Source organism: Pleurodeles waltl, chromosome 1_2, assembly GCF_031143425.1.
Source record: "Pleurodeles waltl isolate 20211129_DDA chromosome 1_2, aPleWal1.hap1.20221129, whole genome shotgun sequence".
In the NCBI taxonomy this organism is placed as follows: Eukaryota; Metazoa; Chordata; class Amphibia; order Caudata; family Salamandridae; genus Pleurodeles; species Pleurodeles waltl.
In genome coordinates, this window is record NC_090437.1 from 725,741,657 (window position 1) to 725,768,720 (window position 27,064).

Genomic DNA, 27,064 nt, shown 5'->3' on the forward strand with positions numbered 1-27,064 from the left:
TGCAGCTTTATTTTTGACGCAAACCAGGTACTTTGTGTAAAAGCATTGTTTCCATTGTTTTCTATGGAGTAAGACTCTTATTCTTTTGAAAATTCATATCTTGACTTGTGTATGTTGGATTTTTGTCATTTTGGTCTTGTTTGATTTACATAAATAATACCTTTATTTCTAAACTGGTGTGGTGTCCATTTTGTAGTGTTTTCACTGTATTACTGTGCATGTTGGTACAAATATGTTACACATTGCCTTTGAGATGTCTGACTGCCTGTGCCAAGCTACCAAAGGGGTGAGCAAGGGTTATAAGTGTGTATCTCCATTGCCCTGACTAGAATGAGAGTCCCTGCTTGGAGAGTGTGCAAACTGACTGCCAACCAGAGACACCATTTCTAACAAGCTTTGAAAGTGTGTTACCGGTAGAATAAAACATAACCTGTAACATATAGGACCTGTTAGACCTGACAGCCTTAGGGTGGTCAACCCTAATGTTTTGCCTGCATCCCTCCACTTTTTGGACACTGTATTTGCTGGTTTTTAGACTCTGCGCACTTTATCACTGCTAACCAGTGCTAAAGTGCATATGCTCTCTCCCTTTAAACATGGTAACCTTGGATCATACCTGATTGGACTATTTAATTTACTTATAAGTCCCTAGTAATGTGCACTAGATGTGCCTAGGGCCCCGTAGATTAAATGCTACTAGTGGGCCTGCAGCACTGGTTGTGCCACCCACTTAAGTAGCCCCTTTACCTTGTCTCAGGCCTGCTATTGCAAGGCCTGTGGGTGCAGTTTCACTGTCACCTCGACTTTGCATTTAAAAGTACTTGCCATGCCTAAACCTCCCCTTTCTCCACATATAAGTCACCTCTAATGTGTGCCCTAGGTAACCCCTAGAGCAGGGTGCTGTGTGGGTGAAAGGCAGGACATGTACCTGTGTAGTTTACATGTCCTGGTAGTGTAAAACTCCTAAATTCGTTTTTGCACTACTGTGAGGCCTGCTCCCTTCATAGGCTAACATTGGGGCTGCCCTCATACAGTATTGGAGTGGTAGCTGCTGATCTGAAAGGAGTAGGAAAGTCATTTTTAGTATGGCCAGAATGGTAATACCAAATCCTGCTGACTGGTGAAGTTGGATTTAATATTACTATTCTAGAAATGCCACTTTTAGAAAGTGAGGATTTCTTTGCACTTAAATCTTTCTGTGCCTTACAATCCACGTCTGGCTGGGCTTGGTTGACAGCTCCTTGTGCATTCACTCAGACACACCCCAAACACAGGGTACTCAGCCTCACTTGCATACATCTGCATCTTGAATGGGTCTTCCTGAGCTGGGAGGGTGGAGGGCCTGCTCTCACACAAAGGACTGCCACACCCCCTACTGGGACCCTGGCAGACAGGATTGAACTGAAAGGGGACCTGGTGCACTTCTTAGCCACTCTTTGAAGTCTCCCCCACTTCAAAGGCACATTTGGGTATAAAACAGGGCCTCTGCCCTACCTCATCAGACATTTGCTGGAGAAGAAACCTGAACCAGAAACTACATCCTGCCAAGAAGAACTGCCTGGCTGCTCAAAGGACTCACCTGTCTGCTTTCTACAAAGGACTGCTGCCTTGCTGTTGGCCTGCTGCCTTGCTGAACTCTTGTCTGGCTGTGAAAGTGCTCTCCAAGGGCTTGGATAGAGCTTGCCTCCTGTTCCCTGAAGTCTCAGGACCAAAAAGACTTCTCTTTTTCACTTGGACGCGTGCGCCGAAATTTTCGATGCACAGTTTGTTCCGCAGCAAGAAAAACGCCGCACAACGACGCTGATCGATGCGACGCCTTCGGGACGACCCGAACTTTGACGCACGGCCTTGCAAGGACAATGCCGCCCGACCTCCAGAGGAGAAATCGATGCGATGCCTGCCGTGAAAGCAAAACTTCAACGCGCAGCCCCTCAGAACGAAGCGCAGCCGGAAAACAAGCAGAAAAATCCACGCACAGACCCGGGACATCTGGTAATCCCCGTGATCCACAGAAAGAGACTGTCCGCGTGCCGGAAAACGACGCACGACTTCCCCGCGTGGAAAATAACGACGCAAGTCCATGTGTGCTGGGGAGAAATCGACGCACACACCATTTTTTCCACGTATCTCTTCTTCTGTGGCCCTCTGAGGAGATTTTCCACTCCAAACCAGGTACTTTGTGCTTGAAAGAGACTTTGGTGGTCATTACAACCCTGGCGGATGGTGTAAAAGGTGGGGTAATACCGCAAACAGGCCGGTGGAAAAAAGAAGGGAATTACGACCCTGGCGGTAACCGTCAACAAAAACAGTCACTTTAACACTTCGCCCGCCAAGGTGGTACAGACAAACAGCGTGGTGGTCACCGCCAACAGACAGGCGGGAGACAAAGTACCGCCCACACTATTACAACACACCAAGCCGCCACCTTTTCCGGGGTGGATTCACCGTGGATAAAAACACGGCGGAAACAGCCTTTGCTTTGGGAAAACGCTCACCTCAACACACTCCACGAGGAACGACGACTCCATGGAGCCGGAACTCCAAATACTACCTGCCCTTGTCTTTCTGCTCCTGTGCGAACAACAGCGACGTAGGCGCAGAACATACCGTTGAGTACTGCATCTACGACACGGGGGAGGGGGGAGGCAAAAGTTAGGGGGACACCCACCAAACAGCCCCACCCTTGCATATTACAACATACACACCAATGCAGTCAAAAATATCACATTAACAACCCACAATCCCCCCGGAAGAATGCAAAGACAAAGCGAGATCCGTTCAAATATTGTAATGTGCCAATATACATGTCATATAAAAATATACTGAATCATATCTCGAAATCTGTCATATTTATATATACAATACAAGAAGTAGTGCAGATATGTACACAACAATGTCCGTGCACCAATAGTCCAAAAATGCATGGGCGAGGCCCACAATAGATACCTGACCAAAATCCGAGAGAACACTGCCAGGGCATCAGATTGAAACACTACAGGCACCTCAGGGGGAAGGGAAGAGGGGGCACCTCAGCCACATGACTGCACAGCCAGATCCACGACGGGGCACCAGCCCATTGATGTATCCTGGGGAGTGCAAAGCCACAGTCTCTCATGTCTCTACAGTGGGTGGTTTGCCCACTGGACCATCCTGGGGAGTGCAAAGCCACAGTCTCTCAAGTCTCTACAGTGGGTGGTTTGCCCACTGTGCCATCCTGGGGAGTGCAAAGCCACAGTCTCTCAAGTCTATACAGTGGGTGGCTTGCCCACTGTGCCATCCTGGGGAGTGCAAAGCCACAGTCTCTCAAGTCTCTACAGTGGGTGGCTTGCCCACTGTGCCATCCTGGGGAGTGCAAAGCCACAGTCTCTCAAGTCTATACAGTGGGTGGCTTGCCCACTGTGCCATCCTGGGGAGTGCAAAGCCACAGTCTCTCAAGTCTCTACAGTGGGTGGCTTGCCCACTGGACCATCCTGGGGAGTGCAAAGCCACATTGACGCAAGTAGATGCAGTTCTCAACTGGCACTGGGTGGGACTGGTGGCCAGACTGGATGAGTCTCCCCGTGAAAGTTCCTGTCCTGTCACTGTCCCAGCTGCACATGGGAGAAGGATGCCTGATGTGGCGGCCTATTCATACCCACACAGTGTTTGCCCTGATCAGCGGTCTTCACCATGGCGGTCTTGGCCTTGTTCAGCGGTGCTTTGCCATGGCTGGCTATGGACTGTTCAGCGGTCTTCACCATGGCGGTCTTGGCCTTGTTCAGCGGTGCTTTGCCATGGCTGGCTATGGACTGTTCAGCGGTAGCCTGAGATGGCGGTTCAGATACTGACATTGGTGTGTGGCATGACGAACTCCACACTGGACATTGGTGTGTGGCATGACGAACTCCACACTGGACATTGGGGTGTGGCATGACGTTCCATCATCGCCCAGCGGGGCTGTGGGATCCTGGTCCCTCCTGGGCACTGACTCCGGCGGTGGTCTCCTGACCAGTGACGATACTTGGGCCCTCCTGGGCACTGACTCTGGCGGTGGTCTCCTGACCAGTAACGATACTTGGGCCCTCCTGGGCAATGACTCTGGCGGTGGTCTCCTGACCAGTAATGATACTTGGGCCCTCCTGGGCAATCACTCTGGCGGTGGTCTCCTGACCAGTAACAATACTTGGGCCCTCCTGGGCACTGACTCCGGCGGTGGTCTCCTGACCAGTATCGATACTTGGGCCCTCCTGGGCAATGACTCCGGCGGTGGTCTCCCGACCAGTAACGATACTTGGGCCCTCCTGGGCAAAGACTCCGGCGGTGGTCTCTGGACCAGTAACGACGGTGCTGGCGGTTGTGTCTGGACCCCCGGAAATGATGGCGCACTTCTCCGCCGTGACACTCACAACAGGCTGGGCAGACTTCCTCGGAACCTTCCCCACCTTCTTTGGAGTTACAGCTGACTCACCAATCGCCTTCGATCCCATTTCACTTGTTGTCCCACCAGGAGTCTTGACACGGTCCCGTCGTCCACTCTCCAATTTCGGTGCCTTTACAGGGGGTGGGCTGACAGTGCCTTGGCTCCGGGTCCTACTGCCTGCCCTGGTGGATGGTGCACTCCAAAAACCTGGAACACGCACCACTGGTACTGGAGGCTTTTTGGCTGAGGCGCTACGACGGGACTGATGAACTGGAGGGGGAGTGGGGGCAAACAGGTCAATTTGACAGAGGGACAGTTTCTGATGGACACTGGGATGGGTAGTTGGAGGGTGTCTGGGAGTGGAGGTAGAGGAGGTGGTTGTAGGAGGTGTCACTTTAGGTGTTTTGGGTGCAGGTGCAGGTACTGGAGGCTGTCGTGAGGTGGATGGATGTTGGGTGAGTGATTGCCGGCGTTTGTGTACTTTGGGAGGGGGCGTCACAGACACACTGGGAGAGGACACAGGGGACGTGTAAATGGCAGTGGAGGTGGTGAGTGCAGGTGAGCGGCTTGTGGTGCTGGGTGTTCTGGTGCGAGTCCTAGTGCCTGTAGATGTGATGCATGCAGGTGTGTGTGTAGACGAGACTGGGAGGGAGGAGGGAGAAGAGGAGGAGGGGGACACAGTGGAGACAGTGGATGTTGCTGTGTCTGTATGGGTGTGATGCTTCTGTGAGTGCCTGTGGTGTGTGTGGTGCCTATGTTTGCTTGAGCTACTTTTGGGTGTTGACTTGTGTGCCTGCTGGTCTGTAGGTGTGCTTGGGATGGGCTTGGGTACAGGGGATTGGGTCTGGGTGGAGGAGGTTGGAGGGGGAGGCTGGACACAGGGACAATGGCTGCCATCAGTGCTGAAGCCAGAGATTGCAGGGTTCGCTGAAGGACAGCCTGACCAGAATGAATGCCTTCCAGGAATGCATTACCGTGTTTCAACTCTCGTTCTACACCCTGGATGGCATTCACAATGGTAGACTGCCCAACAGTGAGTGACCTGAGGAGGTCAATGGCCTCCTCACTGAGGGCAGCAGGGGTGACTGGGACAGGGCCTGAGGTGCCTGGGGCGAAGGTGATGCCCACCCTCCTGGGTGAGCGGGCACAGGACACACGCTGAGGGGCTGCTGGGAGGGCGGTGCTGGTAAGGGAGGTGGCGGCTGTACCTGTAGAAGTGGGGCACACAGATTGTGCCGCCACCACAGGGGAGCTCCCATCGGCGACCGAGTCCGTGTTGCTGGTTGGTGATCTGGTGGCTGACGTGAAGCTCCCCTCGCCCTCCATCCCACTGGTGAATTCAGAGTCTGTGGTGTGGCCCTCCATGGCCATGTGGGATGCAGCTCCCTCATGCTCCGGTGCCACTGTACCTCCGCCTGTTGATGCTGATGTACAAAAGGACAGGGAGAGCAGGAAAAGGGGGGAAACAGAAGAAAGAGAGTTTTAGTGCATGGCATACCGCTACCGTTGACGGACAAGACAGACGCAGCAGCCCCATGCATTACGCCGTGCTCCTGACCTCTGCACATGCTATTTCTGGGATATGGCCTACATGGCAATGGTAGTAATCTGCCCACATGGATGGCAAAGGGGCAACTATACATCAACTTCCCTCTGTTTTGAGCTGGGGTAGAGTGCCACATGGCCTACATAACGGAGGGGCCTTGCCTACCTAACTCGCCCTGGCCTAGGGACACCCACATCCCACCACCCCCACCCAGACACGTCCACTGCACGTAAAGTCCATATGATGAGGTAGTACTCACCCCCTTGTGTCTGCTGTGATGTCCTTAAGCGCCCATCCAACTCCGGGTTGGCCACCGCCAGGATCCAGAACATCAGGGGGGTCATGGTGCGACGGGCACCCCTCCCACGTTGGGAGGCCATCCCCAGCTGAGCCTCCCCTGTCTTCTTGCTGCAGCGGCGAATGTCCTCCCATCTCTTACGGCAGTGGGTGCTCCGTCTCTGGTGGGCCCCCAGGGTCCGGACTTCCTTGGCGATGGCACGCCAAATGTCCCTCTTCTGGTGGGCGCTGACCTACATGACATGCACAAGGAAAGAGGACAGTCATTACCTACTGCACAGTCTTTGTGATTGGCCCCCTCCCAACTCTATCCCTGTGGTCCATTCATCCCCATGCATAACTGTTCTATGTACTCTGCCCCCTTCCCTCATCCACCCAGCCCTCTCCACCCAAGCCTAGCCCATACAACGTGCTCCCTGTGTTGGTCTGGAGGACCGTAGAGTAGCGTGTACTGGGGGAGGACCCCATCCACAAGTTTCTCCAACTCCTGTGCAGTGAAGGCAGGGGCCCTTTCCCCAGACGCAGCAGCCATCGTCGCTTCCAGACCGAGGTCACAGCAGCACTAGCAGTGTAGGTCCTCTCCTGTCGAATGTCAGGTATCTAGTGATTGAAGAGATAGAAAATGGTGGTGACGTCCGCGGCGGTGACGTCCGCGGCGGTGCGCATCATCACCGGCGGCGCACCTGTTCATTGGCTCCTGGGACCCATAGGGTCCAATGTTAACCAATGCAGCATTGCGCCGCGCTCTACGACCGCCTACCGCGACGGTGTCCAACGCCAGCGCAGTTACCCCACAATCCCATTGTCCCAGTTTAGAGGTCAGGCAGCAGCCATTTCAGGGGCCCACATGGCTTCAATTACTACTGCGTCACACATACCGAGGCCTACACTCAAAACCTTACCCGGATGGGTTAATTGTTTGTTGTAGTCTTGTGTGTGTCTGTGGGTACATACCTGGAGGAATGCTGACAGTTTCTTAGCTGTTGTCCTTCTTAGGCACTGTCAGTTGGGACATATTGGAAGATGGCGGAATCCGCCGGTGTACCGACCGCTGGTGGACCTGTTGACAATGGAAGAGAGACATGTCATCGTGACCTACAGGTTTGACCGTGCCACAATCCAGGAACTATGTACCCAGTTGGAGCCAGACCTTATGTCACCAATCCGCCATCCGACTGGAATCCCCCCTGACGCGCAGGTGCTGTCAGTGCTGCATTTCCTTGCAAGTGGGTCTTTTCAGACAACAGTGGCCATGGCATCAGGGATGTCCCAGCCTATGTTTTCCAACGTCTTGTCCAGAGTGTTGTCTGCACTTCTGAAACACGTAAGGAGATACATCATTTTCCCTGAGGTGGAGGATTTGCCTACAGTGAAAGCTGATTTCTATGCCCTTGGACATATCCCCAACTTCATAGGTGCCATTGATGGGACCCATGTAGCTCTGGTCCCCCCCACAGGAATGAACAGGTGTACAGGAACAGGAAGAGTTATCATTCGATGAATGTCCAGATGGTCTGTTTGGCAGACCAGTACATCTCGCAGGTAAATGCTATGTTCCCTGGCTCTGTGCATGACGCCTACATCCTGCGGAATAGCAGCATCCCTGATATGATGGGTCAACTCCAGAGGCACCGTGTATGGCTATTGGGGGACTCTGGTTACCCCAACCTGTCATGGCTATTGACCCCAGTGAGGAGTCCCAGGACCAGGGCAGAGGAACGGTACAATGAGGCCCATGGGCGGACTAGGAGGGTGATCGAGCGGACCATTCGGCCTCCTGAAGGCCAGGTACAGGTGCCTCCATATGACTGGTGGATCCCTATTCTACTCACCGAAGAAGGTGTGCGACATCATCATCGCCTGCTCGATGCTCCATAACTTGGCATTGCGACGCCAGGTGCCTTTTCTGCAGGAGGGAAACATCCTGAACAACTAGGTCTAAACAACTACTTGCCTGAACCACTACTGCTAAACAACTAAAAAGTCTCTACAACTAAGTACTGAACAACTACTGTCTAAACAACAATTGTGCCTGAATAACAATTGTCTGAACAACTAATTTTAAGGTAAGGTTTTCTTTTTGGTTTTTATGGTTTATTAGTTGTTTAGAATATATATATATATATTAGTTGTTCAGGCAATTGTTATTCAGGCACAATTGTTGTTTAGACAGTAGTTGTTCAGTACTTAGTTGTAGAGACTTTTTAGTTGTTTAGCAGTAGTGGTTTGGGCTATAGTTGTTTAGGACCTAGTTGTTCTGTCACATATTCCTGCAGGAGGATGATCCAGATGACAGTGTTGTTGCAGCGGGGGAGCCTGTGGAGCCTGTGGACAGTGATGAGGAGGAAGCTGATGAAGATGAAAACGACAACAAGGAGTCAGTCATACAGCAATATTTTCAGTGAGACACAGGTAAGTGCATTTTCATGTTTCACATATTATTAACTTTCACACGTCTACCTCTATCCTGTACCTATATTTCACTCCCTATTTGTTAACTGAGCTGTCCCCTTCCATTTCAGTTTCACTATTGTGGTAACCTACGTGTCAACAGCTTGCACCCTTGAAAGGCTTGTGATGTGTGACATTGGTATGTTGACCTTCCAATGGGTAACTTTTTTAACACTGTAATTGACAATACAAAGTTCACAATCATTGACTGACTCCAGTTTTATTAGTGTTTCAAGGGTGTTTATTTAAGTGCATAACAATGAAAGGGGGTTGTGAAATGGGGATGGGTGATGGTAGAGGAATGTCCATGGCAGAGTCCAGTCTATTAGTCTCACAGGTACATTGCACATCTGACCATTGGAAGTGGAGCTGGGGCAGTTCCGATTTGGACAGGGTAACAAAGTGGGACAGTGGGAGGACGATCAGGGTAGTCTTATTTCCTGGCGGGGGTCTTGCCATCTTGCTCTGTCCTGTTCCTGGATCTCAGGGCCCGCTTGCGTGGTGGTGGTCCGTCTGCAGGGGATGGGGTGCTGGTGTGTTGGTCCTGTGGCGGTGCCTCCTGTCCACTAGCGCCGGCGGAGGTGGTTGGCATTTCATCGTCGTGGCTAGTGTCAGGGGCCCCTTGGAGTGCCACGGTGTCCCTCAAGGTCTTTTGAATGTCCGTCAGCACCCCTACAATGGTGCCCAGGGCGGAGCCGATGGTCCTGAGCTTCTCCTTGAACCCCAAATACTGTTCTTCCTGCAGACGCAGGGTCTCCTGCAACTTGGCCAGTACCGTTGCCATTGTCTCCTGGGAGTGGTGGTATGCTCCCATGATGGAGGAGAGGGCCTCATTGAGAGTAGGTTCCCTCGGCCTGTCCTCCCTCTGTCGCACAGCAGCCCTCCCAGTTCCCCTGTGTTCCTGTGCCTCCGTTCCCTGGACCGTGTGCCCACTACCACTGCCCCCAGGTCCCTGTTGTTGTTGGGGTGGTGGGTTCGCCTCGGTGCCCTGTAGTGGTGGACACACCGCTGATTGACCTGTCCTGGGTAGGGAGGTTTGGGCCCGCTGGGTGGGTGCTGTGCTGGTGTTCCCAGAGGGTGGCAGTTCGGAGTTGGGCTGTGGCTGGGCAAGGGGAACGGACTGTCCTGAGGCCCACGATGGTCCGGGCTGGTCATCAAGATCCAGTGGGGCAGAGCTACTGTCATCACTGTGGGCCTCTTCTGGTGGTGGAGTGGTGTTGTCTGGACCCTCTGGTGTGGTGACGTTCCTTCGGGTTCCTGCGGGGGTATGAGTACATGATTATTGCATGTGTGTGTTTCATGATGTGCAATGTTTGGGTGTGCATGTACCCCAGTGCAGGCATTCCTGTGTGGGGGCTTGTGTGGTGATAGTTGGGGGGTGTTGTGGGTCTGTGCAGTGGGCATGCTTTAGTGATGGGTATCCATGCTTAGTTAGGTCATGCAGGTTTTGGGGTTGGGATGGGTGGTTGGTGTCATGGGTAGATAGGTGAGGATTTGGAGTGATAGGGGAGGGTGTGAGGATGGGGGTGTGTGATAGTATGCAGGTAGGGTGGGGGATATGATAGTTGAAATTTGACTTACCAGTGTCCGTTCCTCCAACGACTCCTGCGAGGCCCTCAGGATGCAAGATGGACAAGACTTGCTCCTCCCATGTTGTTAGTTGTGGGGGAGGAGGTGGGTGTCCGCCGCCAGTCCGCTGTACCGCAATGTTGTGCCAGGATACCGTGGAACGCACCTTCCCCCGTAGGTCGTTCCACCTCTTCCTGATGTCCTCCCTATTTCTTGGGTGCTGTCCCACAGCGTTGACCCTGTCGACTATTCTTTGCCATAGCTCCATCTTCCTGGCGATTGATGTGTGCTGTACCTGTGATCCAAATAGCTGTGGCTCTACCCGTAGGATTTCCTCGACCATGACCCTGAGCTCCTCCTCGGAGAAGCGGGGTGTCTTTTGCGTGCCATGGGGTGGTGCGTGTGATGTGTGGGGTGGTGTATGTGTTGATGAGTGTGGTGAGTGTAGTGGTATGTGGTGTTTTGTGCGTGGGTGTTGTGCGGGTGATGCTGTAGTGTGCCTCTGTGTGATGGGGTTCTCTATTCTGTGCTGTATCTCTCTGGCCTTCTCTCAGAAATTGTGGTAGTAGGGGTTTGTGGGTGATGTGGTTGTGTGTTTTATATTGTACTGGGTGTGTGGGAGTGGTGTGTGTATGTGTATCAGGTGTGTGTATTTCAAAATGTCCAATGTGGCGGTGTTTTGGAGCTGTGTGTGTATTTTGAGCGCGGCGGGGTGTACCGCCAATGGAATACCGCGGTTAAAAGACCGCCACGTGGATTCGTGGGTCGTAATAGCATGGGCCTGTTTCTGTTGGCGTGGAGGATTTGTTTCCCCATGTTTATCGCTGACCTTTGGTGTGGCGGTGTTGTGTGGGTGTCTGAATTTGGGCGGATTCCGAGATGTGTGTCATAATAGCTGTGGCGGTCTACCGCGGCCGCGGCGGTGTATTGGCGGTCTTCTGCACAGCGGTAAGCGCCTTATACCGCCAAGGTCGTAATGACCCCCTTTGTTTGCTTTTTAAACACTTAAGACACTTTATATCACTTTTCAGTGATATCTCTACAAATTCACATTGCAACTTTATTCGTTTTGACCTACAATTATTCTGATAAATATTATATATTTTTCTAAACACTGTGTGGTGTATTTCTGTGGTGCTATATGGTGGTATTGTATGATTTATTGCACAAATACTTTACACATTGCCTTCTAAGTTAAGCCTGACTGCTCGTGCCAAGCTACCAGAGGGTAGGCACAGGATAATCTTGGATTGCGTGTGACTTACCCTGACTAGAGTGAGGGTTTTTGTTTGGACAGGGGGTAACCTGACTGCCAACCAAAAAACCCATTTCTAACAGACTTAATTCTGATTTCTTAGAAAAATGTCAGATTAGAAACCAACAGTTGTTACTGCCTAATTTAGAATTTCAAGGGCTGAGTATTGGATAGTGGCAAATTTTACACAGGAATAAAAAGCAATCTTTGAAGTAATGCAGTGGTAATTGTGTAGTTTTACTGTGTTAGAACCAAAACAGCATGATATTCCTCATTCAAACCTGCAATATTGAAAATGGGCAGAAAATTCATTCTTCTGAAAAATCCCTATTTTTAATAATGGTTAATGGTTATTCCTCAAGGCAATTTCAGCTCGAAATGAGAGTCATAATATATATTAATAATACTGTGAGTCTCTCAAGGTTGCACAAATGTATGCCACAAATTTGACAAATTTGCTTTTAGGGGGTCCGAATCCGTTTAAAGAGGAAGTGCATACGAACGAGCTTTAAAAAAAAACAATGGTTTGAATCTGGTATACATCACATAAAGTACACCGATGTATTTAGAATTATTTTAACCTTACTGTCTGTGTTTCCATCACACTTCTATGCTACGAGGGAAAGTTCCTTTTCTGCACTTGGGTGAGTGTCGTAGTTTGAAAATATCTGGACATTTTTTAAAAGAAATAAACAGATTTTACATTTGTATGTTTTGATAAAGCTCTAAGCTTTGTTCCTTCTCCTCACACTGTGCATCGGTCACATTTTACTTTGAGACATACATGAACAAAGATATGCATAATAAATAGAAATAGTAGTAGTTTGTTAAAAGTATTCTGCTTTAACTTACTTCTATGGTATGATTTTCGAGCAAAGCGTTATCCTTAGCCTCTATTCTCTGCTAGTCTTCTCTTCATCCATAAATAGGAAGGTTCTGCTGCACCACCCCCACTCTGAGTTCCAGCATCCCTGCCTACTTTGTTCTTTTTCGCAAAAGCAGCATGGCTATATACAGCTCTGGGACTTGTACTGGTGGATTTGGCATCTGTTACTGTTCCATATATACGTAATACAGAGAAATTCTTTAAGCTATCTTATCTTGAATCAAAACTACCACTGTATTTGACAGGGACACAGACTTCGTTTACTTTCTGTAAAGTGCTAACGCTATGTGAGTGTGATTTACATATCCCTCTCCAAGAGAACCTACATTTACAAACTACGATCAAACGGCGCAAACTAGCAAAATACAATTGGATTTTGCTGGTTTGCGCCGTTTTTGCGTCAAAAAGCGGCGCAAATGCGGCGCTAAAAAAGTATCAATATGGGCCTTACAGTGTAGTTCTGGGATCCCAAATGGAAATAAATGAAATTAGGAGATTTGAATAAGAAGCCCCAGTTTGGCGGAAAAACAAACTGAAAGAACTATACTGACCAGACGTTCTGAAACGTAGAGAAAAAACAGAATATTGACGCAACTTGCGAGTAGGGCCTAGAAGAGTGAGCCAATCCTGGAGCTGTTAGGGCCAGGACAATAGTGAAGTGATATATACTTCTCAGCATATACTTTTGCGTGCAGTTGAAAGAATACTGTGTGCATATTTAGGAATATGTGCAATATTTGGAGGATCTTTTTAAAAAAGCATAACCTCAACTGGATAGATGTTTCTCTATCAGTGTCTGTCAAAAACAAATATGCACTTTTTGTACGAGCTGGGGTGCTTTAAAAGACTCTAGGAGGGGTCCTTCGCAGGTGTGAGTATTTCATCCTCTAATATATGGGAGATACATGGACATCAGAATTCCTTTTTTGCTCTCAAACCACGCTACCTTCTGTATCTGAGAGAGACTCTGGGGCATATTTAAGAGCCCCTAGCGCCACTGAAGCGTCACTTTATGTGACTCTCCAATGGCGATATCCTCTACCCCATATTTACAATGAGATATAACGCCACTCACTTTTTGTGCATTACACCATCTTGTAAATATGGGCCCCATCGATGCAGTTTTCTGCATCAGAGGGGCGTGCAATGGGTGTTGCTGTGGGCGTGCCACTGCAACACCTATTGCATTTTGACACTGCCTCAGATTTATGAGATTTTGTAAACCTGAGGCAGCACCAAAATCTAACTCCATCCCAGGGCTGGCATTAGCAAGGTACAATGATGAGGAATACTTGTATTTTTGACTGAAATTATTGTTTATGTGCGGGAAGGTGTCCCTTCCTGCACATAAACAATCATTTCAAAATGACGCTTTGGAACTTCTGTGTGTGCTGCAGAAGTGCAAAATCACCATTGGTGTTGGAAGGTACACTTTCCCACACATAAATAATCACATCCCCCAGTGCAAAGATCCCTGCATGATGGTGCAAGGATGCCTGCATTTGAGCTGGCAGCTAAATTGAGGACCAGTGCAGGGGAAAACAAAGGGGTGTGCCATTTTCAATTAAATACAGCGCATCCCTGCATTGTTAAAATGACGGAGTGCAGGGCTGCCAATTTTGGTGCAGCGTTGTGCTCTTTTATTTTCTATTAAATATGGGCCTCTCATTCCATACGTTCACAAACTGTATTTTATAGTTCATTTAATAGTACTACTATAGTATTACTCGCATACTACAAAATGCTATTTGCTAACCTACGTGTGAAGACTGATGCTGCCCCTAACCTTTCTACTTCAGAAATTTCCCCCCTCCAATTGCTGAGATATACAGAGACATAGCCCTATGTTTTTATAGTAAATGTGGGAGTAATGGAGGATTGGCTGGAAAATGGGCAACGATTACTACGAAATTGGAGGGGCTTACGAAGGGGTTAGAAGAGGTTAATGTTGGGTTAAAGAGGACTTTAAGGAGGAACAAGCTGCCACGCACAAAAGAGTAAGATCATTGCTATTCACCAATTGCAGTTCTAAAGTTACTTTAGAAAAAAAGAACGCGAAACAGGAGTAAATGTACTCTGGCTCAGACCTGAAGTAAACACCACACATGGCCGTCCACTGGTACTGTAACACCCTCCCACAGAACAAAATGGAGTCAGGAACCTAAAATAGAACCCCATAGGAAATTATTTTAAAGTTAGTTACTTTATTAAGACTTTTTATAAATACACTTAAACTTTTTTAACTTTTTAAATTTGAAAATACATGTAATTTCCTTCTTTAAAAATTGATTAAATTAATTTAAAATAATTTTCCACATAATATTTTGCCATTCCTAATACCGAATAGGTAAATGTAAGCATTTGCTTTCAGTTAGATTTTTTAAAAGAAATCTTTAAAAACATTTTAAAAAATGTTCCAAAACATAATGTTAATTTAATTTGATATTTTTTAATTACTCAAATATTGAATTCAAAATTATAGTAATAGTATTGCAGCATTTTTATTTTGGTCTGTATTTAAAACAAATAGAGAAGGAAAGAAAATAAATGTATGCAATTAACATTCATAGTTCATAAAAACGAATTTGACTATTTTTGTAGTTCAATGAACTTTTTACATTTTCCCTATACCTTTCTTTTAGAAATGGGGTCTCTAGTCTAGTTGACAGTCAGTGTGCACTCTGTCTAAAAAGGACCCTCACTATAGTCAGGGTAAAGGAGATACACGCCTAGGATAACCTCTGCTCACTCCCTTGGTAGCTTGGCACAAGTAGTCAGGCTTATCTCAGAGGCAATGTGTAAAGTATTTGTACAATCATACACAGTAACACAGTTAGAAACATAGCCAATATTTATCTGAGTAAAACAAGACCAAAACGACAAAAATCCAGCATACACAGGCAAAGTTACATATTTGTAAAGATTAAAGTTCCATAAATACCGCTTTCCAAGATAAGTGGATGGGGCCTTTTGAGGTGGTGGAGCACAAGGCTGCGGCAGTGTATGGCCTGTGGGGTCCTAGCACTCCAGCGAAGACCACGGCTTCAGTTGCAGGCAAAGTCGTGGAATCCGGCAGAGGTGCCAGTCCAGACGTCATCTGAAGTAGGGTCACTTGGTTATTCTTCTTTTTTAACCAGCTTCTTCTTTCAAGGGCCCAGGGACTGGATTAGGCTCCACTTGGCAGGGTAGACGTCTCAGCAGAGAGTCCAGGTGCTGGTAAAGGAAGTCTTTGAGGGTCCTGAGACTTCAGAACAGGGAGCAAGCTCAGTCTACGCCCTTGGAGAAACTTCACAAACAGGATGCACAGCAAAGTCCAGTCTTTGTCCTCTTTAAGACAGAAGCAGCAGCTGCAGGCCAACCCAGCAAAGCACACAAAGACAAAGGGGCAGTACACCTCTTCAACTCTTCTCCTTGGCAAAGGTTCTTCTTGATCCAGAAGTGTTTTAAAAATCTGGGTTTTTGGGTCCTCTACTTATACCCCTTTCTGACTTTGAATTAGGCAAACTTCAAAGGAAATTCTCTGTTGTTCACAAGATCCTGACTTGCCCAGGTCTGGTCCCAGACACACACCGGGGGTTGGCAAATGCATTGTGTGAGGGGAGACACAGTCCATTCAGGTGTAAGTGTCAGCTCCTCCCTCCACTCTAGCCCTGTGACCCATCAGGATATGCAGGCTATACCCCAGCTCCCTTTGTATCACTGTCTAGTGGAGATTCACAAACATCCCAACTGTCAGTCTGACCCAGACAGGGAAAACACAAGCAGGCAGAGTCACAGAATGGTTTAAGCAAGAAAGTGCCCACTTTCTAAAAGTGGCAGTTTCAAACTGACAATAGAAAAATCAACTTTTCCAAAAGTTGTATTTTTAAATTGTGAGTTTGGAGACCCGAAACTCCACATCTCTATCTGCTTCCAAAGAAAAACTGCACTTAAACATTATTTAAATGTAGCCCCCATGTTAACCTACGGGAGAGAAAAGCCTTTCAACAGTGAAAACTGAAATCTGCAGTATGTCACAATCAGGACATGTAAATAAACATCAGTACATGTTCTACCTTTAACATACACTGCACCCGGCCCAGGGGGCTACATAGGGCCTACCTTAGGAGTTCCTTACATGTATAAAAAGCAGGATTTGGGCCTGGCAAGTCAAATTGGCAGTTGATAACTGCACATACAGCCACTGCAGTGGCAGGTCTGAGCCATGTTTACAGGGCTACTCATGTGGGTGGCACAAAGAGTGCTGCATGCCCACTAGTAGCATTTGATGTACAGATCCTAGTCACCTTTAGTGCACTTTACTAGGGACTTACTAGTGAATCAAATATGCCAATCATGGAAAAGCCAATTGCACATACAGGGAGAACTTGCACCTTAGCACTGGTGGTAAAGTGCCCAGAGTACCAAAACCAGCAAAAACAAAGGCCAGCACACAGTCACAACATAGGAATCAGAGGTAAAAAGGCAGGAGAGACCACACCAAGGTTGCCAGGTCGAACACTTACTATCGGGATCGCTCAGTCCAGGTGGTGGCAAACATAGCCTACATGTGAAAAGTTGCTTGGAGTAACTTTGCACTATTAAGTTAATGATGAATCAAATATTCAATTTAGTTAAGTAAACTACAGTAAAATAAAATATTAAAACATGTTTAAAAAATCCCACCTTAAGTAAAATGTGTGCATAAAAATAGAAAACCCTATTTACAGAAGGCATTAAATCAATTGTATTATTTAAAAACATGGTAACATGCATTTTTGAATTAGAAAAAAGGTTAATAAAATATGTTATCAAAATAATATTTCTTTTTATTTAGAAATCGATGGCAATTAAATTAAATTTATGTTTGTTTCCAAAAAGTAAAAATAAATGAATTTGTTTTAGCAATATTTGCTATAGGCTTCTATATTAGGTATCTGACTCCTTTGTGTTCCTTAGGAGAGTGTTGCAGTATCAGTGCTTGGCCATATGTGGTGCTGGACTTACTCCAGTCTCAATTTTATGGCTCTATTAACCCTACCCACGTATGTTTGGCATCATCACCATTTTTAAGGGGTGTAGGTATCTAAGTCTACACTTTTAAGTAATTTTACACGTGTATCTGATGACTAGCCATAATAAAGTTACTCAAACATGTAAGAGTAAATTTATATGTATAACTTATTCACAGGTGTAAGTTACCTTTCAGAATAGCCCTGCCCATTTTCTGCTATGAAGACATTTAAGACTAACCTTTGTGGTAGATTTCCACACATAAAGGATAAATAGCAAAAGTAGCAAATTTATCAGAAATGTAAGAGGAAATGTAAATCAGCAGGTTTACTTACCTGTGCATTTTCCTTTGTGAAAAGACCTGAATGACTTAATTCCAAGGCTGGTTAAGCATGAAGCAAGGCTATCAATATAAAGCAATTGTAAGGTTAATCAGAATATACACTAAAGGACATTGTCAGAATTTCATGTTGCATTTCAAAGCACACCCTCATGTCCGTGTCCGTACGGGCTGCATTACTATTTTCGCTTCTCAGAGCTGACTGCATAGCTCTTTCGTCAAAACACAGACGTGTAGTGAATTGAATTGAAATAGTTTCATTTAAGAGGCTCTGCTGTCACAGTGCTTTCAGAAGAAGAAAATGGTTGTGTGTCAAAGCAGTTATTACTGCTGAGTGTGAAGTGATGGAGCTTCGCGTAGTCTGCATGGGGGTGCCAGTCAATTTACCGGAAGAAAGCGAGTAGACAAAGGAAACATGGTAACCTACTTTTAAATTCCCTATGATTTTCCACCATAGAAATCACATCAATACAGTTTTGTATTCTCGGGGTAATGAAAAAATGAAACTAATTTATACTTGACAGAACCTGTCAGCCATTGAGGATCTGCTGGCGTTGGAAGAGTTGAAAACAATGGCAAGAGCTGGGAATTCTGGGATATGAAGGTCAAAAGCAAGCAGACTGGCACTTAATGAAATCATCGGTTGTCTGGAACGACTCCCACCTCTAAATTTATCTCTTTTTAAATTGCATATTGTAAATCCAGCTGAAATGTTTGCCTGTGAATGTTAATGGAAGTGGTGCAAGCCCTTTAATTGGCATGGTACAGGTGCCTGCTCGTCAGAGAAAAATAATGGGTATTTGTCCTGTGAGGCCAAAATACTGACTTGCCTCATCAGCAAAGGGATACAGTGGGGATGATGTGTAAGGGGGTCAAATAGGACAATACATTACCTCACTCAGGTAATAGCCAGTTATGAGGTGTTATATCTACAAGATACAGAGCATTTCGGTCCTCCCCTCTGCGCTGGTGCACAATGGGCTCCCTAGCGCCAAAGCAGGCATCCTCGCAACATGGTGTAAGGATGTCTACATCGCAGAAAGGATTGTTTCTGTGCAGGAAGGGACACTGTTTTTTTCCTCTTTCTATGTGTGCGGTCGAATGCAGCCAGGAAAGAAAGAAAGAAAAGAAGAATGAAAGAGCGAAAGAACATGGATGAGAAAGCAAGAAAGCAAGAATGAAAGAAAGAAAGGAAGACAGAAGGAAAGAAAGAAAGAAAGGAAAAGAAAAATTGAAATCAGGTAAGAAAAAAGATAGAATGAGAAAAGAAAATGGAAAAAGAATATAACTGAATACAGAACAGTTTCAAACGGACACAATCCAGTATGTTTTGAAATAGCAGCAGTCAGAAAAGCAGGATCCTGCAAGATGAATTTACAATTGCATTGGCAGGAAATGAGATCTGATAAAGATGAAATGTGCATCAGACGTGTGCTCTGTCACTTCACTGTAAACACAAAGACAACACTAAAGTAATTATAATGTAAAAACAAAAACTGTAGCACTGAAGGGAATTCGCTTGCGTTTGAGCAAAATGCAGTCACTCGAAGTGAAGTTAATCAGTGGCTTAGGCAGCTGATACTGTAGTGGGTAGAAAAAAAATGTAAATGACACAAAACAGATCAATGGATGAAGAGAGGTAACTGAAATCCCTTACATGTAAGTATACTATATCTATTTTAGTAAAATCAAAGGTCTTGGCTAACGCTAGACCTAAAAATAACTATTGTCTCACCTGCAAAGTGGATAACCCTTCCTGAACTGCATGGTCACATCCCAGCTAAACAGGAACACCAACAACCCCAGAAGATTTAAAGACTATGAGGCTGTTTACAAGACTGCCAGACTCATGGCGGACGTCAGACCGCCTCAGCTGTGGTGGTCCAACATTACAAAGTTGATGGGCAGACCTGCCAACCTACCACCTTCACCTTCTTGGTTGTGGTCAGCCAGAGCCACGTTAAACTCAGCACTGCCCTGCTGATTACAACCTTGTTCTCTATCAGCTTTTTCCCGGTGGTTCCACCACCATGAAAAGGCTGGTGGAGAACAAGTGCAGGGGACAACACGCGTGCCCCTGCACTGCCCATGCCCATAGCAAGGACAGCGCAGGGGCCTCTGGCCCAGCACCATCAGAATGCACACTGTCTGATTTGAAGACAGTGTGCATTCAGAGGGGGGATGGTGGCCCCCCTCTGTGCTATGAGATAGCACTCGGTTCCTTAAAGAGAGCCGAGTTCTATCTCGTAGCAGTGTTAACACCAGAAAGTTAAAACTAGAATGTAGATTTGACAATCTAAAATCCTTCCTATTCTTTAATTTGTTTTTCCCATAGACTTTTTATCTTCAATCTCTCACAGTTTGTAGTCTTGTTTCACTGTACTCCTTAATAAATTCATGCTCTTATTCACTCAAACCACACACAGATCGACATTTAATAGCTTTACCTTTGTGCTTAATTGGTGCAATTTTACCATAAATTACCATAGTTCATACCATCATTTGATTCTTAATTGTCGAAGATAGGCATAGCCTCCAGGTACATGTTAAAATCCAACAAAAAGACAAAATACATTATTATTAAATATGCTTACAAACACTGTGCATGCCAACTCATAAGAATCACCTGGCAGCTGTGTATATATACCACCCTCACCTGTAGAAGAAGGAAGGAAAATCCAAATGAAACAATTCTTAACCTTTAAAATATCAGAATACTCTTTTATTATTTTAGTGTGAATGTTATCTTGAAATCCACTAACTAAACTTTCCCTATGTTTCAGTGTGTTTTATTTCACCTTAGCATGTACTGTTTTTAATGCAGCTCTTGTGGAAATAATTCCTACCACACAGCAAGTACTGCAACAGACTAACAAAGGGCCTCATTATGAGTTTGGTAGTCTGACTGCAACACCGCCACGGTGGCGGCAGCCAAAAGACTGCTATGTTGGCGGTCACACTGACCGCCGTATTATGAGTTACACAGCCAAGACTGCCAAAACCCAGCCACAAAACTGACACTGACAGGACTCTGGAGGGTGGAAAATAGGCTGTCCAATTCCCAGCACCACCAGCCCATCAACCTACCACTGAACCTATTACGAGTAACAAATCACAATGGCGGTTCTTCAGTGACATCCCTCCAATTGTGGTCTGAACCACGACAGTCCACGGTCATTCCCGTACAACACAACACCACATTGGTTTGATTTGAAAATAACACAGCTTACACACATACACACACCCAACACACCTAAAAACCACACTATAAAACACACCCCTTCACAAACCACAAACCTTTGCAACTACTATGCCACAAACAAACAGAGAGAGGCTAGAAACAATACCCAAAACAAGAAGAGCCACCCCTCAAACTTTCTCAACCACATATCCCTCACCTGCCCAATACATCCACCACACACAATAGCACCTCTAAACCCCATTTCATAGCCATTATCCCCTCAGCACACCGCACCTACACCCCATCACTTAACTTTTGTCTTGTATCCCACCACCATGTCACCACGAAAACATCCCTGTTTCACAGATGATGAGTTAAGAGTCATGATGTATGAAATTATCAGAGTAGAGCCACAACCCTATGGAGCACAAATCCAGCAGAACACTATCGCTTGGAAAATAGAAATGAGGCAAAGGATAGTTGACAGAGGTAATTCTGTAGGCAGCTACCTGCGCACAAGGGAGGTCATCAGGAAGAGGGAAAATGACCTCAGGAGGAAGGTACATTCCATGGCCACCAGGCACGAGCTTGCGGGAAACACAAGACTGGTGGTGGTCCCCCACAATTCACATCATGGGAGGAGAAGGTCTTGGACATCCAGCTTCATGAGAGACTGACAGAAATACCTGGGGGAGTGGAGTCGGGTAAGTCCATACACCAACAATGTCACCTATATGTATTTGCATTCATGCGTGCTCACTGATCACCATTTGACAACTTCACTGCCACACCACTCACCAACCCTGTGTACAACTGTCCAAAGACCCCTGTCTGTCATCTCACATGTGAAGAGAACACACCCACGGGGCAAAGTTTCTGGGTGTGGTGTGGGTATTACAAGGACTGATAACACTACAACTCCCAGCAGGCACTGTTTCACGATAACCAAAATCACAACTGTGTACCAAATTGTAATAACCAGGCTCAGAAACTTAACAATGGAGAATACTCAAAAGGTTCATATCAGTATATACTGTAGGTATAGGACAGGCAATGACAACAATACAATGGACAGCTGCTTATACAAAACCACTGACACATACTACAACTGTGTCCTCTGCTACTCTGTCTCTTCTACCTCCCATCACCCATAGAACTGTACCCACCTGGGGGGCTAATAATTGAATAGTCTGTGGGCATAGGACACCCAATGACGGGAATGCTGAGGACAGCTGCCACTGGAATACTACTTACACCCTGCTACTACTGTGTCCACTGACACTCTGGTCCTTCTAACTCCCATCATCCATCAAACTGGACTCGCCTGGGGAAATCCAATATGTATGCAGTGTGTTGTACTAGGTGTGGCCATGTATCCAGGTAGAATGGTCAATCCAAATCTGAAGTCCACATCAGTGTCCACATGACAATGTGCAGCTGTTTGTTAACTTAAACATGTGTTTTACCTAACAGGGAGGTAGCATGAACCAGATGATGTTCCACTGCTGCCAAGATATGGGTCTATGAATGATATACAATTGCCAAGGTACCCAGACATTCCGTAGCAAGGTGACTTGAAATAAAATCCTCAGAAACCCCAAAGGGCAGCACGGTGATATTGAAAGTTGAGGTCCCTGTAACATAAGGGCATTAACTAACCGCTAAGGAAGGATAGGACATGTCACAATACAACCTGTAACAGTCTGTTTTCTATCTTCAACAGGTTTACCTGCCACTGGGACTATTCAAACCATTTCTGAGACTGCCACTCCCCCCTGGATGAAGACCTCAGTGTTGACACTACTCTTGGCTGTGTGGACGTTGAGGGTAAAGCCTCACCCTGCGCTTATTGACTCCTCCCAGCCCAGTTGTATTGACATCCCAGGCAAACAGGTGACTCCAAAACTGTGTTCTGAGTACCACCATCTTATGCCCCCCAGTCCAGGTACCAGAGACACAACTCAAAATCCCTGACAATGATGGACCTGACAGTGGCTAAACTGTGCCAAGGGCACAGGCACATGGGGGTAGGGGATGTGAGAGGGATGGTGCGGGTCAGCTCCATTAAGCTGCTAGGGACAGTTCTGGTCAGGACACAATCTCCCAAGTCTTAGGAGCTTACCAACAATCTTAAGGCGTGATGGGCCACGTGCTTGACATGCTGGGAGCAATCAAAACAGATGCAGGGGGACAACCACTAGGATATCATGCAACAGTGGTCAGCCCTCAATGGCCACATAGCCTCCTTCACAGGGGTGATAAGAGACATAAACAAGACCCTGAGCAGGGATAGATAACAACACCACACCCCTTCCATTGCCCAAGTTACACCAGCCCCTACTACCTCTGTAGTACCCAGTGGAAAGGAGGCCCTGCCAGGGGAAAGATCTGCCTCAGGCACCCTTTCCTCTGTAGCTGGAGAACCCCCCGCAAGTGTGGATGCCCACAAAGACATCCAGGAGGTGCAGATGCCAAGACACTAACCACTGCCAGGAAGTAACCTCTGACTGATGGAACCCCTTTCTCTGCCACAGATGCACCCTGTTGACTTTTCTCAAACTGCTTTCCATTTTCCCTCATAGTGGGACACTGGATGTGAAACGACAAATGTTGTGGCTGCTACTCTGATGATCACATCCACCTTGACTAATCCATTTTTTCACACAATCAGCCTAAAATCCTGTGCATGAGAAAATTAACAGTCTTAAAATGCCATCTATGTATTGTGAGCATCAACCACCAATGTGAGTAAAGTAGTTTGCTAAATGTGTTACAGGCTCCCAATTCGAACATCAGAAGGTGATGTCAGGAGGGACATGCCACAGGTAATGCATTGCTGAGGATCCCTAACAACACAAATACCCAAGTCAAACTTTTCCAAAAAACATTTTCATTACACTTTGCAGCACACAGGCAGCACAATTGTCAGGCCTGTCATAGTCAAGTCTGTTGAAAAATATATATATCTTTGTTCAGATATCTCTAAGTGCCATCTCACAGGCCACTGAAGTCATGGACATGTCAGGCAGTGTCCGACTGAATGGCCAACAGAAATCGTCATCCGCTTCACCGTTATCACATACCTACACCATGCCTAGCAAAAATACATACCTAATTGTACAGACAGCTAACAGTACTGCAGTCCCTAGTCACAGGTTGTGTCACTTACAATGGCCATACATTTGTAGGCATGTGACACACCTATGTCAGTATTGTGCTACAGGCACTGTGGCCGGCCTGCAATGAGGGAACACAATGCTACCTTCATACCAATTACACAATGTGAAGGTAGAGAGAATGGTTTGCACTGGATTCCATGCGACAGGGGCAACAAATCACAAAAAGGACACTATTTGTACACACCTACCATGGCAAACAAGTCCATTGTGTAGCACAGGTCTCTGCCCTCCCACTGTCCTGGCAGTCTGGGCATGGGCCTCATAAACCCCAATTAGTTTTAACACATTGCCTGCATCAATCCATGTCCACTTCACGTCAGACCAGCTCCATCCAACTTCCAATGACTCAACTCAGATATGTCAATGTGAGGATGGCATAGTAAAGACACCTGGAAGGATAAAACTGTAACATATGAATGATAGCCAGGTGAAGGCTTACATGACTTACAAGTTTCCATAACAATTTGTTAACTCAGACTGTGCTGTGCAGTGCCCGAAACGTAGGTGTTCCTCACGAAATTCACAATTGCAAGTCAGGAAAACCTTGTACACTTCTGCTGCATACTGCATAGCATCAAATGACTTGTCAGATGTTCACTCAGTGACCGTTCAGATACAACCATCAACCCTATTGTACCCTTAGGAATTGGTCAAATCACAGATCATTATATACTTACACTCAGGTAAAGTACTGATTGATGAGATCAACCCTCATGTCTCCTCCTTCATCCACATCACTGTTATCCTCACTTGGCATTTCTGCAATCTCACCCAGTGGCACTGCTAGCTCCTCCTTATCTGGGATGTATCTTATCTGTTGCCTCAGGGCAAAGTTGTGGAGCATGCAGCAGGCTACAATGATTTAACACACTTTAGCAGGTGAGTAGAGGAGGCTCCACCAGACTTATCGATGCAGCGAAATCGTGCCTCCAGGAGCCTAAAAGCTCACTCCACGACACGCCTTGTCCTTCCATGAGCCTTGTTGAAGCGGACTTCCCCTGGCGTGGTTGGATTCCTCAGGAGAATAATTATAAGGGGGTTCCCTGAAAGAATGCACGTAGCTCAAGCAGGGAAATAATCAACGTAGGAAAAACTACTGAGAGAGCTACAAGAATAAACATGAAGATACAATAATCTTCAAGAATAAATCACTATAAGTTTTGATAGTTACAACACTATATAGTAGAACCTATTAATGACAAATGATACTCGGCTGCTGTACATTAATAAATAATCACAAATAAGGTAATTCTATTACAAATTCGTACCTTTTTTATTTAATAACTATACAATCATTGAAATACATTGATGCCAAATATAAAAGAACAGTCAAGGAAAGGGACAAGAATACCTAACTCAGACACTCCACACTCAAACTAAATAAAAAGAAATAATGAAAAATTTCTATACAGATGGCAATCTGCTCATATTGTGCTTGTCCTAATAACATAGGAAGACTAAAAAAGTTTCTTGATAATGAAGGTATACAAATATTGAGTCTTCTAATACAAAGATAAATCTTATATAGAAAAGAAAACTATAATGACGTTGCTCTATCGAAGAGGTACCGTGGGGACTGGAGGCCTACGCGCGTTTCAGTGTTTCTAAATATTATAGGTCACCTTCATCAGGGCCATTCCCAATGGTACTGTTCAGTATCATCTAGTCTTAGCAGCCGAATATACTGGTCGAATTAATTTGAGGTTCTGGATATACTTTGATAGTGTATTCAAGGTACTTGTGGAGTCTTTTATATCGGTTTATATGATGCAGACATCTAATAACCGTTTCAATTTCATTGAAAGGCACAATGGTGCCAGTTGTTATGAAGAGAAAAGGACTAGCTGAGATTAGCCGGTGTTGACTGTTCGAATGGAAACCATTTAATGATTGTTATCGGTGCTCAAACTCAAGGAAATGCCAAAAACGGGTCCATGATATATGGATGTAGGAAAAGGAGCGGAATGTTGGAACGCGTCCAATCTGCTGACTAGAGTCGTGGTTGGATTCCTCACTGGTGTCAACAAGCAGGGACAGTTTGGGTATGCTGTATCCCCTATAAGAGAATGCAACATGGGAAGAAACATAAGTTCAGGGCATCATCACATGTGGCAGCAGTCATTGCAAACTAACACACATAACAAATGTGACTCACCAACCAGCCAGGCCCTCTCTGAGTACAGTTGTGTCATCAGCTTGGAAATAGCACTGTTCTGCATGATGAAGGCATCATGGTCTGACCCAGGATACTGGGTACATACTTGGGAGATGTAAAGGTCTGCCAAACAGTCTACCTGGACATTTATGGAATAGAAGTTTTTCCAGTTCCGATAGACCTGTGTGGGAACCAAGTCTACATGGGTAGCATCTATGGCTCCCACTATATGTGGGATTTGTGCCAAACCATAGAGCAGGCCCTTCAGATGGTCAAAATGCTCATGTTTGGGAACACTGCTGTAGCTTTCCAGGTGTTTTAACAATGCAGATAGTACATCCCTCAAGACAAGACTGATCATAGGCTGGGACATCCCAGCAGTTAGTGCTGCTGTATTTTGGAAATAACCTGTAGCTAGGAAATACAGCACAGACATGACTTGCACTATGGATAGTATGCTATTTGGATGACTGATGGCAGGCATTAGATCTGGCTCCAACTGACAAAAGAAATCCTTGATTCTCTGCCTATCCAGACGGTACGTTTGTATCACATGACGATTCTCCATCGTCTGCAAATCTTCCAGTGTATGGTACACAGGAGTTTGTCTGACTCTTTTTATTCCAGGAAAACTATGTGAGAGGAAATAAGAAGGTATTTCCATCAATCATTACGTCATCTGTATGTGACAATACATGTGTCACATAAAAACATTGATATATACCAATTGAAACAGTGAAAACATGTCACACATAACGTACCAATTGATTCAGTGGCACCATACTGGCATTTCTTCTCATTGTCCAAAATAAAT